The sequence below is a fragment of the Odocoileus virginianus genome, chromosome 27, assembly GCF_023699985.2.
Source record: "Odocoileus virginianus isolate 20LAN1187 ecotype Illinois chromosome 27, Ovbor_1.2, whole genome shotgun sequence".
Lineage (NCBI taxonomy): Eukaryota > Metazoa > Chordata > Mammalia > Artiodactyla > Cervidae > Odocoileus > Odocoileus virginianus.
The window spans coordinates 25022156-25038934 of record NC_069700.1 but is presented as its reverse complement, the minus strand read 5'-3'; the positions used below and the strand labels follow the sequence as shown (position 1 = coordinate 25038934).

At 42.9% G+C, this 16779-nt stretch overlaps 1 protein-coding gene across 5 annotated transcripts in view; it reads left to right on the top strand.

Moving 5' to 3' along the window:
• Positions 1-16779, top strand: part of RUNX2 (RUNX family transcription factor 2) — a 250764-nt gene that overhangs the window by 77953 nt on the left and 156032 nt on the right. The window lies entirely within an intron of this gene.

The following is a 16779-nucleotide window of genomic DNA, read 5'->3' as shown; positions in this document are numbered from 1 at the left end:
GTAGTGGTTTAGTTGCTAAGTCATGTCTGACTCTCTTGACCCCATTGACTGTAGCCCACCAGGCTCTTTTGTCCATGGGATTTTCCAAAAAAGCATACTGCATTGGGTTTCCATTTCCTTCTCTAGGGGATTTTCCCAACCTTGCGATTGAACCTGTGTCTCCTGCATTGCAGGTAGCCTTTTTACCACTAAGCCATCAGGGAAGCCCAATTTGATCCTTAACTGTTTACTAATTATATTTTGCTAATGACTGATGCCTTTAAAATGGTCTTCGGAGATTGTGTGTTGCTAGATTCTTTTAAGAAGAATCTATTTTCTTAATAGTGATCATGGTTGTATAGTCACTATGAGTTCTCCCGCTTGCCAGCATAAAAGGCAAGCTGAACTCCCAGAAGAGCGACATGAAGTTAGGAACTATAAATTGAGGAAGCCCTAAGCCTTCCATGTTTCATGTTAGTGTGTCTTGCAGTTCCTGGGGCTCAGGGTCCTAGGCATGCAGTGGGCTGGCTTCTTTGCAGCGCTGGTCTGACCTGTCACTGTCAGGTCTTAAATGGCTGTCGTTCTGCCTGAGGGCCCAGGGCCTCCCCATAGTTTCCTGAGGAAGTTGCTTCCTCTGTACCTCTTTTTTTTTTTTTTTTTTAATCTTTCAGACATTTGTTGCCTGTCTCTGGGTGCTAGGAAACACCTAGTCTGTCAAAAATATCCACTTTTGATTCAGAATGTGGTAATAACAGTGGTGATAACTATGTCAGGAGATATTGCTCATGATAAGCACTATTTTTTATTTATTTATTTCTGCCACGCCATGCAGCTTGTGGGATCTTAGTTCCCTGACCAGGGATCAAACCCAGGCCCTCGGCAGTGAACGCGCCGAGTCCTAACCACTGGACCACCAGGAAATTCCCCATAAGCACTGTTTTTAAACTCAAAATTCTCTCTGGATGGGTGAGCTGCATCTAGAGGGAATAAAAAGCTGACTCAGCCCCTGGTGGACTGGGAAATCCATCTAACCTTTGGGGTGGGCATTCTGCCACGCCATTCTTAATTCCTCCAAAAAGTAGTTATTGAGTGCTTTCTGTTTGCCAGGCAGAGATTTACATCTCTGCCTTATGTGTTCCCTTACGGGAACAAGATAGTCTAGTGTCTCTTTGCCAGGGGCTCGCGTTTTGGTGACATATAGTCAGCAATTAGGTCAAGCATTCATGCAAAATAATTTCAGATAATAGTAACATGAAAGGAGAAAATGAAAAAGGAGGATGAGAGACAGCGAGCAGGGCAGAAGCTAATTTTGACTGGAAAGTTGGGAAAGGACTCTTTGGAGAGCTTTGAGGACGGAGTTTCTGGCCAAGGGGGAACTCAGGCCAAAACTCCCAGGGAGCTGCAAGTGTGGTGTGTTCAGGGGACAGGAAGGTCCCGGCAGGTGGAGTGGAGTGAACAAGGGGAGTGGGCAGTGGCTGGATAGCGGAGAATCTTCCAGGCCCTGTTCAGGAAAGTGGGTTCTATTCTGAGCACAGAAGGGTATTATTGAAAGATGTGAAGCAGGCAAATGACATTATCTAATTCACATTAAAAAAATTATTGGCGTATAATTACTTTACAAAATGTCGTGTTGGTTTCTACGGTACAGCACAGTGAATCAGCTACATGAATACATATGTCTCTTCTTCTTTGGATTCCCTTCCCATTTAGATCACCACAGAACACTGATCAGAGTTCCCTGTGTTACACAGTAGGCTCTCATTAGCCATCTGTTTTATTCACATGTGTTGAAGAACTCACTTTGGCTGCTCTGTGAAGCGTGGGTCCTGAGGGTGCAGGGGCAGGAGCAGGGTCATCAGGAAATGGCAGCAGGAGCCTGGGAGGGAATTAAGACTGGTTGCACTTCTCCTCTTTCTTCAGAACTCAGATCAAATGCTGGCACCTCTGTCAGGCCTCTTCCAACCCACCCAAGTCAAGTCCAATGCTCCACACCACTGCTGGACATGGTGACAGTTCTCTGTGTACATGTCCATCTCCTCCATCAGACTGAACTTTCCAAGTCCAGGGCCGTGTTTTACTGATCTCTGTGTCCCCGCTGTCTTCGGTGGTGCCCGCTGCTTGGCGACTTGAGGTTTGGTGAAGAACGAATGAGCAGGTGTTTGACTTCTTCTTCAGGAAGGTGACCTGTTACTATTCTGGCCCAAATCTTTTTTCTAGTACCTATTTGAGTGGATTGCTACTAGCTGCTATGTACTGACAGTACTGCTGTGACTACTATATATGGTGTAGCAGGCATTTCTCACAACGGGTCTATGAGATAGGCGGTGATGTGAAAACTGAGGGTCTGAGAGGCTAAATAACTTGCTCAAAGTCCCACCTACACTCTAGTGAGTCGTTAATACAGGAGTTAGGGCAAGATCCACATGGCTGGAGGGTCCTATGCACTCAACCTCCAGCATCTCTGGGAGGCTGAAGTGAACTTCTCTCCTGTCCCTGTTTGCTCCCATTTCAGGCTTTTATTTGTGCAGCTCTTTACCATTTACAGACTAGTTTTACACAAAGTTCTTACTGAAGCCTTAAAGCAGTTGTGAAAAGCATGATTTTCTGCAGGTAGAGGAAAGGACTCTTCAAGAAATGTGTTGCTCTAGGCTCCTGGGCTAGTTTAGTTGACTTTGGGTTCCAGACTCTTAGTGGGCAACCAGCCTTGTGGCCATTGAGTTGGGCAGGTTGCTGACAGTCTGACATATGTCCTAAGGGACCAATGTCTTTTTCTTTCTCCCTTGGATATTTTTTAGGACCCTCAGGGACAAAAACGTTCATAAAAATGATGCATTAGGAGTATCTGAATTATGCTTTAAAAGGCAGCATAATTGTTTTTGATCGTTAGTGGACAGTTACATATGAACCTATACTCAAAGTAACCTTTTAGGGGTATCTTGGAAAAAACGACATGGCAGGCATCATGTAGAATGATGTGGTCTTATTGATGGTTACCTTGACTGAAGTGAAGTCGTTTCTGCCCAACTTCAGTCTGATTCTGTGTTCCCCTCCTTGGCAGACATGCTCCTTTAAGCATTGAGGATCCCAGAAATAGAGACACAGATGAAGAGAGCAAACACATGGATACCAAGGCGGAAAGATGGGGGTGGGATGGATTGGGAGATTGGCATTGACATGCATACACCACCAGTACTACGTGTAAAATAGAAGACTCGTGAGAACCTACTGTGGGGCAAAGGGGGTTCTCCTCCCTGCTCTGTGGTGACCTGGGGGGAAGGAAATCCAAAAAGAGAGGGGATACGTGTCTATGTAGCCCTGATTGACTTTGTACAGCAGGAACTGACACAACTGCAAAGCAACTATACTACAGTAAAAGTTGAAGTAAAATAAATCATATTAATAAAACAATGAAGGAGAATCCCCGCCAGCTGGGTTTCGCCTGTGCTGATATTTGGCTGTCTCAGCCCTGAGTCTGCTGGGCTCGCACTGAAACGTTTATTAGCAAAGCCTCGTAGACACAGGGGGGCACAGCGTCCTATCCGAGTGCCCGGGGCCCCTGCAATTCTTTAGGGTGACGGGAGCTGGAGCTGGAGTGGGTGGGGCTGCAGTGGCTGTGGCTCTGGGTGTGAGGAGGATGAACCCACGAGGGGCACATGACTCTGACCGAGCAGGAAGCATGACTGCGGGTGAGAAGAACTGGAGGATGTGGGGAGTGGGAGTCCACTGAGGTCTCTCCTGCTCTTCGACCGCTGTGGTCCTACTGACCTAGAGGCATCTTTTGTCTTAAGGAACTGAAATCACCACACTCAAGACAGGTGGTTGGAAGTACGGTTCTTTCACTTGGGTGGTGCTGAATTTTCATTTCTGAGGTTACTGCGGAGTCTTGTCCTGCCTCCTTCCTTTGAGATCTTGTGGGCAGAATAGCCAGGAAAACTTGCTGTGACCATGCACATGTGTGAGCAGGAAAGCTGTTTAGAGGAGGTTGCCCGTTACAGTCGTCATGAAGAAGCATCAGTCCTGTGAGTGAACATGAGTTCAGATCTCTTTTCCTAATAAGGAAAAGTGGAGTTCAGGTTTGGCTTGTGCTGGCTTTGAAGGATAAGGCTCAGTATGACCCTGTGAGGGGCTGGTCATCAATGTGCCATGTTGTCCCCACAGCTGTTGACATCATCCATAGATGAGCTGCTTAAAGGTCTCTGGATTTCTGTTGGTTGAAATTCCCTTTTTAAATGAAGATGCTCTGGCTTTATTATGCTTTTACAAAAAGATGAGAAGGGTAATGTTCCAAGAAAAATCAAGTTTTTGAGTTCCAGAATCTTGTCATTGTAATTTCCTCCTGTCTGGAATACATAATGCTCAGTTAATATCTGGTTGCAGTAAGGAGAATCCATCTCTTTGATAACACCTCACTCTCTCCTTCCCTAAGACTGTTCCATCTCTAGCCTGATTTCAGGACTGTGCTCAGAGGAAGTCTGGGTTTCTTTCTCTCCTTTGTTCCCAAAGCATCATCTTTCTCTTTTTTAGCTTGAGCTTTACATATATGTCTATATGTGTACATACATGTATTTGTGTCTTCCCCTGTTACTCGTTGCCTAGGGACCCTTCTTTCCCCTTTTTCCTTTTTGCAATGGACTCTGGGCAGAATGATCAGAACATGAGTCTAAAAATGACATATTCAACCTCCTGGACTAACCCAGGAGAGGGGCAAGTCAGGTATGCAGTTGGATATAGTGGACGACGCTCTGACGGTGTATTTTGATGTTGAATTGTGGATGGGTACCCAGGGCTTCAAACAGAGTCAGAGTATATTGTGCTATGTAATATTAATAGCAACAACATCATATTACAGATGTTATCAGTTTGAAAAGTATTTTCATTCCATTCTTTTTGATTTTAATATATGCAGAAGTAGTCCAGGAATAAAATTGTATGGCATCATTCCCAGTAAAGACCGTCAGATTCTTTCCAGGGCTTTGTTTATTTTGATAAGGACTTGCTTTTTTAGCTGTTTGAAAACAGTTGTCTGTAACAGTCTTTAAAGGACAGATTTCACAGCAGAGTCAGTATTGTGAACCCTCTTTCACACATAAGAAAATGAGGTATCAAGAGGTTCTGGAACTCTCAGAGCTGAAATTATAAGTCAGTGTCCTGGGAAGGTGAAGTCTGACAAGGTGGTTTTAGGTGGAGAGAATGTAGGGAAAAGGTTAGGAGAACCGTACACCTTTGGGGCTGTCAGCAAGGTGAGCGGGTGGGGAAAGGAAATGACTTTGAGCATCACTGAGAACCCCAGTAAAGACAGAGATGCGAGGAAGAGCGTCGGGGAATGTTCTGGAGGCTGGCAGGTTAGGGTAGAGACAGAATTTCTGAAGAGGATTTGGCTCATGTTGTGGCCTTGGAGAAAGAGCAGCGGCCCAGGGGAAGGTTAGGAGGAAGGATGGGGAGAAAATCAAGCTTCAGTTCAGGTGGGAAGTAGATGTCCCACGGAGAGCTGAGGGTAGGTGGGAGCTCTTGGCCGTCCCTTAACCGTTCCTCCTATGACAGATGGAGGTCCCACAGCTTGCTCTGTCTCCTCCAGGGATCCGGGCTGATCCCACCTTGAGAAAACACAACCCTCTAGCGCTGTTTTATCTGGGGGAAGGCGTTCACGTGTGCTCTGTTAATACATCCTAGGACTGTGTTGGCTTTTTGTCACCCCATCACACTGTGGTTTGCAGGCCATGAAAAAGGCTTGCTGCTTTCAAGGCAGCCTTCCCCCGGCCTGTCTGGGAGTTGACCGACTGCAGCACTGCACTTTTGTTCTTTGCCAGTTTCATTGTGTCACGTTTACCTCCTCTTTCCATCTCTTAGAGTTAATTTATAGCTCTGATTCTTCATCCACTATGTTGACTCTTCCTCCCAATTTCATCTCATCTTGAAGTTTAGGAAAGTTGCTTTTCATCCTTCAAGACTTTGCTAAAGATGCTGAGTGTAACTAGGATTGTCAAGCCCTCAAATATACCACTGGTGTTTCTCTTTCAAAGCTGATCATGACCCATGTCAATGATTACTTTCTGGTGGGCCTTTTAAGTACCTGTACATCCCATTAGAGGTAAGGTATGTACCTTGCTGAGATCAAGATGCACAGCAGACAGAGGACTTTTCCCTTAACCTATTGCTCAAATAATTCTTGAGGAAACAAGCTTTTAGTGAACTCATCCCACTTTCTGATACTTACTTTGGGGATCAAGTGTGAAGCGTTGATTGTACACAGGCATTGATTGAAAGTGACTCCAGTGTTTTTAGTGGGCTTCAAGCAATGATTCCAAAATGCTAGTTGCAATTTAGATTTTACCAGTAGCAATGCCATCTCCAGAAACGGGAGATGGGGTGAAATAATGTAAAAATATGATTATGTAGTAAACTTTAAAGGCATTATCTTCAAATATTTTAATAATTGTCATATGGACAAGGAATTTCAGGTAGTGAACCTAAGATTAGGAGTGAAAAGAGTTCCAGGAATACATGTTTTCCTTAATATAAAGAACTTTGCAGACCCTGCTCTGTCACATAGAAGCCCTTTATCTGCCAGTCTCCATACATTTTTGCAATATTGTGGGGCATAATTCATCCTGGAGCAGACACTTGAATTCATTTAAAGCAGTAGGTTGCTCTCTCTTATCTCCTCACCTGTCTTGGGCCTTCATTTCCTCTTAAGCATGTTTGTTCTGCTCGTTCTATTTGGAGATTGTTCTTCTTGATAGGGAAGATTAAATCAAGTGGTGTTGGGTAATTTTCCTTTCTAACTGTCATCAGTAAAAATCATGCCCATTGTTCTCCAACTCTGGCATCTGTTAGCATCTCCTGGGGAACTTGTTACAGGTACAGAGGCCGAGGCTTTACCCCTGAACCAGAAGGTATGAGGTGGAGCCTGCCCAGATCGCAGCTGCAGGCCCCAGGCCCTCGACCTGGGGCTCACCTCGCCCACCCAGAGCCAACCTATTCCAGCCCAGGCCTCTCAGGGGCTCATCCCCCTGGTCGGGCCACGTGCAGAGGCAGCTGTGTGCCTCCGGCGGCTTCCTGGTTCCCTGGGTGCAGCTCCTGAGCTCCACCCTGGCCCCCATTTCAGCTGCTGTTTTCCCTACACGCCCTTCCCTGTGCGTCCAGCCCTGTGCTGGACTTCTGCCCTGTTTCTATCGTGATGTCGTCAGAGGGATATTTAAAAAGATGCGTATCTGATGATGTCACCCTGGACTTAAAAACACCCCTGTGACCTTCCACTGCTCTTAGTATGAGGATCAACCAACACCTCTTGCGTGGTCCAACAGGTTCTACATAGCCTGGGTCCTTCCTGCCTGTTTTCCACCCTCTTCTCACACTGTTCTGAACCTTTTGTACTGGCTTTCTCACCTCTTCAAAAAAGAAACTGTACTACCTCTGTCTCCAGAACTCAGTATATGCTGTTTGCTTAGCCTGCAGCCCTTTTAACCCCACCTTAGTATCCTCTGGACTTCTGCTTGCCCTTCAGTTCTTGGCTTAATCATTGCATCATTAGAGAAGCCTTTCCTGGCCCCCAGGCATGGCTGGAGTCTTACAATGTATGTAACTTGGCATTCTTACAATGCCAAGGACATCTCCTTTTTAGCACTTTATCACAGTTATATGATTAGTTGATTAATGTCAGTCTCTCCCACCAAACTGTAAACTCTGTTGAGGGCATGCAGACTCTTTATTCACCATGTCTCTAGAACCTAGCAGAGTACCAGAGTAGGCACTCAATAAATATTTTCTGAATGAATGAATGAGTGAGTGATGGGAGACAGTTCTTAGAACCACAGATAACAGCATCATCTATCTGACAAAAGGACTCACCATGCCTGGGGAACTTCTGTGATACCCCAACTGCTATAAGCTCACCCCCTGGATGTTAATAGCCTGAACTGAACTTGAACTTACTGCATTCACTTCAATATTGTGATTTGAACTAAGGTCACTTCCCCCGGCCAGCAACACATCCCTGTTATTTCTCAGGTTCTGGTCCTACCTATTTGTGACTAGTTCCCTTTCCTCTATTGTCTTTACACTGAGGCCCTAGATATGCTGTGGCTGAGACCAGGTTAGCTATGACATATGGTATACCTTCTTGTTTCTTCTATTAGGTTTTTCTTTTAAGTAAGGAAATTCCCTCATTTTCTGTAGGACAGTGATGAGTTCCTTCCAGCCCCAAATTGGTGACACTGAAAAGACACTTCTTTTTACCTTATCTTAGCTTCCTTCTGGTCTTTCTTTTAATATTTTGTTAGAGGTTTTGATGTCTTAAAAACTGAATCATTTCTCATTTTCTCTTCCACTGTTGTCTCCTAAGCTTCCTGGAGATTCACGGGGTCCCTCTCCTCCCACTGACTCCTTGTGCCTGGCCTACCTTGTGTGGCATCTGGTTTTATCCAGATTGCTGCTTTTTTGGTCAAATTTCAGTCTTTTTTTTTTTAATTGGTCTGTAGTGGTTTTACAATGTTGTGTTAGTTTCTACCTTACAGCAAAGTGAATCAGCGATGCATATATCTCCTCTTTTTTGGATATCCTTCCCATTTAGGTCACCATCAGAGCACTGAGTAGAGAGTCAAATTTCAGCCTTAAGCTCTGTGAATTGGTTGGGTTGGTCTTCTGCCAAGTGATTCTGGCCACCTTGGTCAGTTGGAGAGAACCCCGACTGGGGACACAGAGGGAGGTCAGAATCCTGCTTTTGAGGTCTTCTTTGCTGACATGGGTCACAAGCTGTGCAATGAGAAACACCCTGAGTGTCAGCCCCCCTCTCACAGCCACCCCAGATCAGCTCAGCTGGGCTTCAGTAATTTCTGGTGCAACTACCATCTCCAGAAAGGACTGAGTGTCGTAGGGTACCCAATTTTTCAGGTGGTTAGAATCATAGCATTTTATCTTCGGAAAACATCTTAGAGGCCATTCATTCTCATGTTACTCCTGACAACAGTGACACTCAGAGAAGGTGAATCATTGGTGTTTGATTGCAGTTAGTGCCAGAGTCCCCCCATCCAGGGTTCCTCTTGCATCCCAAGAAGCCTGCTTTCGGACCATGTTTCTCCTTGGTCAAGAGAATCAGAAGTGAGTGGGAAGGCACATTCTAAATGTCCACTTAGTTATTAGCAGGGTTATTAGAGAAGACATAGAACTTAGCATTTAGTATAAATGTTAGGAAATGGGAATGAATGGATGTGTGAATGAATGAATATGAATGAATGCACATATTTGTAGTATGAATGATAGTAATATGACAAAAATAGTCTACGATAGGAAATTTTAAATCTGCCTCCCTCCATTGAGATTATTGACTTTGACCCTGGTTGCAACAGAGAGGCAAAATCTTCAGGAGAACTGTCTATGCAGTTCATGTTAAATACCCCAGTTTTCTGAAGAAATATTTGGGGTTTTTCCAGCCTGAGTTGAGTGCTGTTGAGGGGGATGTGGGTAGAGGAGAAGGGGTGGGAATATGATGCTCTTCGAATGTTATGCTCCCCAAGTATAGCCGGTGCTCCCTGGGGGTGCATGGCTTGGGCAGAAACCGCTGGCCACTGTCCTGCCACGTCACCCAGCAGCCCTCTGGCAGCACAAACAGGAAGGAGCCACTTGTGTGCTGGTTTGGGCTTGGCCCCATTGACTAGTTTCCTCCCATCTCTGCGTGAAGTTGAACACCGTATCCAAGGTGTGCCCTGTTGCGAGCAGTACTTAGGAAGCAGTCCTCCTTTCACACCTGTAGGTGTCTAACCAGAGTGTTTACCAAAGGGGACCTGTTAACAGCAACTCCTGAGTTTCCATATGTACCTTTCCCTGGGCTTTTTTTTTTTTTTTCTTTTTCTAAATTTGTTTAATGTTTTGGCTCAGCAGCATGCAGGATCTTAGTTCCTCAGCCAGAGATGGAATTCGCATCCCTTGCAGTGGGAGCACAGAGCCACAATCACTAGATCCCCAGGGAATTTCCTCCTTGGGCTTTTCTAAAGCTCTCTGCCCACTCTCCTCGCCCCACTTTATCTTATTCATTAAGAAAAGACTTCTGCCTATTCTCCTAGAGTTACTTGTTTTTCCTCTGGTGCTTTTTTTTTTTCCTTCTAACCATCTGCCTCCCCCTTCCTCTCTTATTATGACCCTAAGTGTTCAGAGTTCAAGTGTGTAGACCTTAAATGTAGTTTCTCAGTCATTTGAAAAGTCTGGGTACTCTTAGATCCCATGACTCTTTACAAATCATTTCAGGAAATGCATGACCCTGCTTCATTTTCCCCACACCCATTATTAAATTTCAGAAACTATGGTCTAACTCAAAGGAGAGATCTTGCTTTTCTCACACCCACGGTTTAAATAAATGCCTGTCTCCATTTCTGCCTGATACAAAGACCACATGAGATGCATGAACCACTTCTCCCTCAGGTAGCATCAATTTCTGAGCATCTCCTGGGGATGTTTTCTTCAGTACTTTGATGTTCTGAGGTCTATAGGATGTAAGGCAGATAAGCCCAATCTCCAGGTAGCCTAAGCCAAAGGAGCACCGCCCTAGAAGGAGATCTTATAAGATCCACACTGATATCAGTGCACCATGGTTCATGTCTATCTTTAGAGCTTTTTAAAAAACACAGGTGCATGCTTTGACAGTTTTTGAATTACTTGTCGTTTTATATCTGTTAGTCTTACTCTCCCCACCTGCTTGTGTAAGCTTTTGCACAGCAAGAAATGTCCTTGGGTTTTTTTTTTTTTTTTTAAATCTATTCCTTAGACCGTCTCACTGCTGTGTAGGTGTATAGAAGCTGTTCATGATAAGAAAAATGGATAGTTTGCTGACTCACCAGAATACCATGTAAAAACTTCTCTCCCCGCCCCATCCCGAAAGCCCTGTTAAGGGTGGCAGTTAGGGCCATTGTTACTTGGAGGTGAGAAAGGGAGAGCTAAATAAGAACCTTGTGCTCAGCTTACTGAGTTGGGAGAGAAAGTGCAAAGTGTTGGGAGAGAAAGTGCAAAGTGTATGCAGGTGCCTGGATTTTGGTGTCTTTTTATTTATTTACTTGTTTTATTTTTTTATATCTTCACTCTTTATTTAATTACTTTTGGCTGTGTTCGAGGCATGTGGGATCTTAGTTCCCAAACCAGGGATTGAACCTGTGCTCCATGAAATGGAAGCAGAATCTTAACCACTGGACCACTCGGGAAGTCCTGTCTTTTTTAAAAAAAAATTTTATACAATTTTAAAAGGTTACTTTCTGTTTACAGTTACGACAGAATATTGGCTGTATTCCCCCTGTGGTACAAAAACATCCTTCAGCCTGTCTTATACCCAATAGTTTCTGCCTTTCTGGTGTCTTTTTAAAAGTTCATCCAACAGACTTGCTTCAACTAGAAGCTGAAGGGATTCCTTTTGTTAAATGACGTGACTGGCTCCTTTTTATTTACCCAGCACTCTTCGTAGCTAGATTTAGTCTGCTGACACAGAGGAGACCACAATTTCTTCTGAAAGTGTGCAGCTGTAGATCTGAGGTGTCCAATAAGCCTGACCTCAGAAGCCAGGTGGTAGTTGCGAGTGTGCGTCCCTGTTAGACTGGGGGCTCTTTTCTCCTCGGTCATCCCCAGCGCCTCCAGGAGCTCAGCCCTAGGTCTTCTCTGCCATTCAGTCATTGTGATTAGTCACATCCTGCTGTGAGCATGGCTGCCCATTGTATGAGGAAGACCTGATTTTCTCTCTCAAAGTTTATGTTACAGGTCAAACTTGATTATGATCTCCCTTTAAGTAACCCCCACCCCACCCACACACACCTTATAGGTGATAGGAGAGAAGCTTGGGAAAAAATAGGGGTGGAATCCTATTAAAATGCTCATGTGTTATTTCATATTTCAGGTTTCTCAAGCATGAAAGAGTATGTGCCCATAAAAAAACCCAGCACCCAAGGTCTTGTTTTTCAGTGATCATATCTATATAAAAACTTCTGTCAATGCTTTGAATGTTCAGAATAGAGTAATAAAATAATATTGAGGCTGTTGCTGCAGATTGCCCTAGAAAAGTACTGAATTACTGTTCTTAAAGCACCCTAAAACTAAAGTGTAACAGCAGTTTTCATGTCTTTTGAAAATGTCTATGAAATAGAGTTCAGTTATTTTCTGAAAATCCATGGGTGCTCATAGGTAATTTCATATCACCCAGGATGTGGTAACAAGACAGTGATTGGTACCTTGAGCCTCTGAGACCCCCACATCAAGGATATTCTTATTTGTGTTGGATTGGAAGGGCAAGGTACTTCCTTCCATGTGCCTGTAGACTTGAAAGACTTTTAGTGTCACTCTGGATGCAGCAGAGGGAAGGAATGTGTTATACTATCCCTGTGGGGCCCAAGGTAGATGAAGATCATTTCTTGTTCGTTAATGGTTAATTAGTAGGTTTGTCTCAGACCTAGGTCCTACACTCACTTTTCCCTATTAGTAACCTTAGGATTGATGCCTAAAAACATGTGTCACCTGCTCTGAGTCATCCAAGTTCAGAGTCAATCTCAGAAGTCTCAGGTTTCTTCAGGAAGTTGAGTTCAGAAATCATTGGTGAGATCAGGTTAGGGTGACTTTTCTCTATTGTCAGCCTTAATAATTGTCCACAACAAAGCAAATATGCTGTGATCATATATTTATAAGATTACATTTTCTTAGTGGTTGGGCATTTAGGAAGTCAAGATCTTTTATAGCCATTTTTCCCCCCACTAATAGTTTGAAAAAAGTTGACGCACACAGTATTAGAAAAGACACTAAACAGATTAGGATTTCTTGGTCTGGGAGAGGCTAGGACGAAGAAGGACTGTGACTCAGGTTAAATGATTGTAAAGGCTATCGAAGAGACCATGTATAGTTTCAGATATATCTCCAAACAGCAGACTTCAGAACTGCAGGAAGCTTTCTAAAAATGGCCTTTTGCTAGAATAAGAGGTTATGGGCTGGAAACATAAATACAGAACGAGGGCTCAGTAAAGGAGATGCTTTAATAGTGGTGAACATTTACTGGGTTCTTTCCGTGTGCTAAGCTCTTTCCTACATGACCTCATTTAATCTTTAAAACAACTTTAGGAGGGAGATCTTCTTATTTATCCCCATTATACACATTAGAAATCTTGAAGTCAGATAGGTTATATAATTTGTCCAAGATACCACAGGCCAGAAATGGGGGAGCTGGGGTTGATGAGGCCTCATTCACAGGGTATTAGAGAAAGACGGGTATTTGGAGACCAGTCCTTTTTTTTTTTTTTTTAATAAGATTGCAGTTCCTTTCCAAATTCCTTAGACTAGATCTAGTAAGCCCCATATGGCGGTTCTTGTGTTTTGTTTTTCTTCAGTAACTCTCCTTGTTGTTGTTCAGTTGCCAAGCCATGTCCTATTCTCCTTAAGTAGGTCTTTATCATAGAATCATTATCACCATCTTAGTATAGTGACCTTGAAAGAGAGATTGGGCAGCCTGCAGCCTGCAGCCTGTTCTTTGAGAGACAGAAAGCAAAGAGAGATCTTCTCGCTTGTTTAGGGATAGTGAGAAGTTCTTTTTGCTAACACTGGGAATCTTCAGAAAGGCCTTCTACTCAAAGGATAGTGAGCCTTTGACAGTTCAAGTGTGTATTCCAGCAGTCAGGAAGTTTATATCAAAGCTCCAACCTCATTTGATACAAGTTCTTTTACAGCCTAAGGGGAAGTTAGAGACAGACTAATTACTACTTCTATATAAAATCCCACTATTCACTCCAGCCACCCAGGGAGGTTTGTGCAGTGTTTGTTTCTTGAGCACCTACTATGTGCCAGGCATTATGTTGAATTGTGATGAGTCTGATCTGGAACATCTTTTAAGACTAACAGTTGACAACCCAGCCACGCTGGATAGTTTAGAGTCAGATTTTCTTTTTTTAAAGATTTTTTGATGTGGACCATTTTTATAGTCTTTATTGAATTTGTTACAGTATTTCTTCTGTTTTATGTTTTGGTTTTTTTGGCCTGTAGAGTCAGATTTTTAATTTTTTTGAATAGTGATTAGCCATTCACTCTATGTTATTTAATCCTTATGATGCTCTCTGAGACTGTATTATCATACCCATTTTACAGATGAGGAAATTAAAACTCAGCCACATTAAGAAACACACCCCATGTCACACAGCAGGGCCTTGGCCATGTGACGTGAGCTCCCACAGAGAATAATGATCATTTTCATATAGTACTTTAGAGTTATCAAAAGGCTTTTCTTGTGTTATTTCATTTAATTCTGTAAACAAAAATGATAGTAGTTATAATTATACTCACTTTACAGACAGCAATGATCATTTCTATTTACTGTATACTTTGTATGTGCCAAGAGTGGCAAACAACATACTAGATAAGGCCTAGTTCGTGTAAATGCTCACAGAGCCCTAATAAGCATCCTGACTCCCATTTTGCAGTCTAGCCACTGAGGCCTTCAGAATCTAAGTGACTTGCTCAACAAAGTGGGGAGCTGTGATTCAAGCCCAAAATTGGCTGTCCAACTGGCACACGTGAACTCTTGGCTATGTTCATTTCACCATGCTGTGCTGTCTCATTTTCTAGACGAGGGAACTGAGGTTCAGAGAGTTCGCTCGTACAGCCAAGGTATCCAGCTCACACATAGCAGAGCTGGGACTCCAACTCAGATCCTCTCATCAGAAAGGCCCCTTGTTTCCCGTTGTACTGAGCTGCCTCTCAGCTTAAGGAGAAATGCAAAGCTGTATCTTCCATTCAAGCTAAGTCCCCTGATTCCTCTGTGACATGTCTAAACATCAGTGATTTTAGTCATTCTTTAGATTTCTTTGTATTTCCCCCCACTTTTAGGCAGAGAGCCCTATACTGCTGGTAACGTGCTACAGTATGGGAGTGTTGATACAGATGAAACTGCTCAGAAGGTCATCTGGTGATGTTAGATTATTTGAGTCCTGTGTGCCCTGCTCATTTTGCTGTGTGGTTCTTGTCCTTTGTATCTATTAAAAATGGTGCTTGAGGGAAGGCCTTGTCTTTGTGAGATTGCTTTCTGATGTTGTAAGGAATGTATCTTTTTCCATCTGAAGATCATTTACCATTTATCTGAATAGTGAATGACATTAATGGTTAAAGCAAGGAAGTATATCTGTATCAGATATATAACAAGGATCAGGTTTGAAATGTTGCCGATCTATTACAATCTCAGCCTTGAACATTTTAAAGCACAAAATTTCATTACTTGAATGATTAAATATCCATCCAATTTTTGAAGGAAACGCCTCTGTGAACCATTTACAATACTATACTTTTATTCAGATTGCAAACTCAGGTAAATGTTCCTTAAAACAGAATTGGATGAAATTTTTCTATATATTTGTTGATATAGTTAACATTCGATAAATATCCAGATGTATTTAATTATTTTGAGTCAAGAAAAGTATGTCCCATTTAGATAGTCTTTAAAGAAATTGTTTCTAAATTGAACAAATAAACAAGAAATAGCTGAAACTAAAATGACTTTGTACAGAAAAACTGGCTTTAAAGAAAGAATGATCTTAGAAGAAAAACCCACATCTTGTTATCCACTTTTTCTTTGTAGAGACAAACCTGAATTGACTCAAATATATTTATCGTTTTCAAAAATCGAGCTTTTCATTTTCAGAGGCTGATAGGTGATATGGGAATAATTTAAAAATTAAACCTATTCTAAATGGATTCGCTCTAATTCAGGTGTGTTTTAATCATGAAACAATTCCCGTGTCACCAAAGGTTTTTTAAAAGGCCAGAATTAATATCGCTGAGACTCTCCTGCGCTAGTCCTCCCTGCATAGTTTTCTCATGCAGTTCCCGCATCTCTGTGATTCAGATATAACTACTTCCCATCCCCTTACACAGATGCGGAAACTGAGGTTCAGGGTCACTGCGTGATTAACCCAAGATCACACAGCTTAGAAATATAAGTCTCAGAACTTGAACCTAATTCGACATGTTCCAAAATCCATGGCTATTCTGGTAAACAAAGCTGTTTTGAGAACAGCCTGGTGTATTGGAATTTTTTTTAAATTAGGAAAAAGTCAACTTCGCCAAAAAAAAAAAAAAAAGTTAAGAGAAATTAGCTTATGATTCTGTGTGTATCTCCAAGAAACTCTGTTAGAGATACATTGAAAGAGATTACTAATTCTCAGCGGTTCACTCTAACCAGTTGGTTGCCCATTATTTTTATTATTGAAGTGACTGTAGGTAACTCCAGGCCACATTCCAAACATGTGACATCGTTTAAACAGATTCCAATAGGATTAAAGACATTTCCCTGTTGTGTTTTGGGTCTTTTTCTTCCTGTCAGAAACTCATGTGCTTTACATTGAAACTAGGTGGTGATAAAGCTTTTCTGTTCTTGGTTGGTTTTGAAGTTTTGTTTTTTTCTTAAAGGCTATTTTCCAGGGTAGCTTTAGCATCAGAATAACATTAACTGTGCATGCTCACTTGCTCAGTCTTTGAGATGCTATGGACTGTAGCCCTCCAGGCTCCTCTGTCCATGGGGATTCTCCAGGCAAGAATACTGGAGTGGGTTACCATTTCAGGGGATCTTCCTGACCCAGGGATGGAACCTGTGACCACTGAGCCACCTGGGAAGCCCAACATAACTGGCTCCTTTCTTTCCTGTTGTACTTATATGCTGTCCCCTCTGAGCTCCTCTCTGCCCCACGCTCCTCATCCCCATCGACTGCCTGGGATGTAAAACTGTGCTAAAATCACATAATCATGCATTTTTAGAACCAGAAAGCATGTCTGAAGAATACTGACTGGATGCGCAGCAGCAAA